The 2,475-nt window shown below is 44.9% G+C and overlaps 1 pseudogene across 1 annotated transcript; it reads right to left on the reverse strand.

Moving 5' to 3' along the window:
• Positions 1-3: 3 nt before the first annotated feature.
• On the reverse strand, positions 4-677 carry LOC108523503 (thioredoxin-related transmembrane protein 4 pseudogene; annotated as a pseudogene). Its single transcript, XR_001883830.1, has one exon. The product of XR_001883830.1 is annotated as a thioredoxin-related transmembrane protein 4 pseudogene (transcript).
• Between the last annotated feature and the right edge of the window lie 1,798 nt (positions 678-2,475).

A 2,475-nucleotide genomic window follows, 5' to 3' on the forward strand; every position in this document is an offset into this window, starting at 1 on the left:
AGAACGCTCAGATAAATGCCTTGGAAGTGGCACATAGAAACATTCTGATATTACCACCAAGACCAGACCCATAAAAAGGCCAAAAACCAAGGTGGCTATGACGAAAAAGACAGAAGAACACCAAGCAGGAATTCCAAGGGTCACTGTGAAATAGTTGTGAAGATGCCATATCTTGCCAGAGATGCTAAAAAGACCAGCCATTCCAGACATCGTTAGAGAAGCTGGGGATTTCCAGCCGGTCAGAGGCTCAACTGACTGCCATTTCTTTTCTAAGATATAATTCTGCAGGTCTTTGAAGATTCCTGGGCCACGATAACGGCAGAATATCCCATCCTTTGCATGAAAAAATGCAGGGAGAGTGGTGACAAAGAAGCGGCCACTCAAACCTTGTTCTTGAATGACATCTACCTTCCCCACACTGATCTGAAGCATTTCACCATTCTTTGCAAAAGTCTCCCATTCTGAATCAGTCTGCTGGCAGGATGGACACCACGGGGCATAAAATTTCAGCATCCACTCGCCCTCCATCACCAGCGTCCAGTTGGAGGCGGTCATGGGCTGGACCCAGCTCTGCTCCGCTGGCAGCGCGGCCTGCTCGGGGCCTGCGTCGCCGCTATAGCCACGACCCAGGCAGCCAGCAGTGCCAGTAGCTGCGGGCCGCAGCGCCCACCCGCCATGTTGGGCGCCGAGCGAGGCTCCTCGGCCGGGAGTGTGGGGAAAGGCAGCGGCCAGGCTCGCAGCCTCACTCACCCGCCGGGGTTTTTCAAGGAGGCAGGAGACGCAGGGGCCACCCCGCCTATGCCCGGCAGAGCAGACAGGCGGTGCTCCTCTAGTTTTTTTCTGAGAATATTTTCTTGTTCATTGCAGATTCCACGAAAATAGTGTTAACGAGCTGCTCCATGAAATCAAAGGTGTAAATCTGTGAGATGAATTCACACATCACAAGAGCGTTTCTCAGAAATCTTCTTTTCGGTTTATCTATGAGGATATTTCCTTTGTCACCTTAGGCTTCAATGCATTCCCAAATATCCTATTTCAGATTCCACAAAAACAGTGCTAGCACACTGCTGAAAGAAAAGAATCATGTAACTCTGTGAGGTAAATTCACGTATCACAAAGAACTTTCTCAGAAAACTACTTTCTAGTATCTATCTGAGGATATTTCCTTTGTAACCATAGTCTTCAATGCAATTCAAAATATCCCTTCTCAGATTCCCCAGAAACAGTGATACCGAATGCTCCATGAAAACGGTTGTGTAATTCTGTGAGAATTCACACATCACAAAGCAGTTTCTCTGAAAGCTTCCTTCTAGTTTTTAATCTGAGGACATTTAGTTTTTCACCATTGGCCAGAACCTGCTCCCAAATATCCATTTGCGGATTCCATGAAAACAATGTTAGCAAACTTCTCCATGAAAGAAAGTTGTTACTGTGTGAGATGAAGGCACACATCACAAAGAAGTTTCTCAGAAAGCTTCTTTCTAGTTTTTTATCTGAGGATATTTACTTTGTGAACATAGGCTTCAATGCAATCCAAAATATCCCTTCTCAGATCCCCCAAACACTGTGCTACATACTGATCCATGAAAAGAACCATATAACTCTGTGAGATGAATTAACACATCACAAACCAAATTCTCAGAAAGCTTATTTCTACTTCTACTGTGAGCATATTTCCTATGACACCATGAGCGTCCATGAGCTGAGAAATGCCATTGCATTTCTGTAGAAAACAGTGTCACAAACTGCTCAATAAAAACAACAGTGAAACACTCTGAAATGAATTCACACATCGCAAAACAGTTTCTCAGAAAGCTTCTTTATAGTATTTATCTGTGGATATTTCCTTTGTCACCATAGGCTTCAATGCACTCCCAAATATCCTTTTGGATATTCCATGAAAACTGTTAGTAAAGTGCTCCATGAAAAGAAGTGTGTAACATTTTGAGATGAATTCACACATCACAAAGGAGTTTCTCTAAAAGCTTCTCTCCAGTTTTTACCTGAAGGTATTTCCTTTTTGCCATTTTACTCTATGCGCTCCTGAATATCCCTTTGAAGATTCCACAAAAGCAGTGTTACCAATCTGCTCAATGAAAAGAAAGGTGTTGGCCAGGCGCGGTGGCTCAAGCCTGTAATCCCAGCACTTTGGGAGGCCGAGATGGGTGGATCACAAGGTCAGGAGATTGAGACCATCCTGGCTAACATGGTGAAACCCCGTCTCTACTAAAATACAAAAAACTAGACGGGCGAGGTGGCGGCGCCTGTAGTCCCAGCTACTCGGGAGGCTGAGGCAGGAGAATGGCGTGAACCCGGGAGGCAGAGCTTGCAGTGAGCTGAGATATGGCCACTGCACTCCAGCCTGGGCAACAGAGTGAGACTCCGTCTCAAAAAAAAAAAAAAAAAAAAAAAAAAAAAAAAAAAGGGGTAACTCTGTGAGACGAATTCACCCATCACAAAGCAGTTTCTCAGAAA

Source organism: Rhinopithecus bieti, unplaced genomic scaffold (genome assembly GCF_001698545.2).
Source record: "Rhinopithecus bieti isolate Rb0 unplaced genomic scaffold, ASM169854v2 scaffold_75850, whole genome shotgun sequence".
Lineage (NCBI taxonomy): Eukaryota > Metazoa > Chordata > Mammalia > Primates > Cercopithecidae > Rhinopithecus > Rhinopithecus bieti.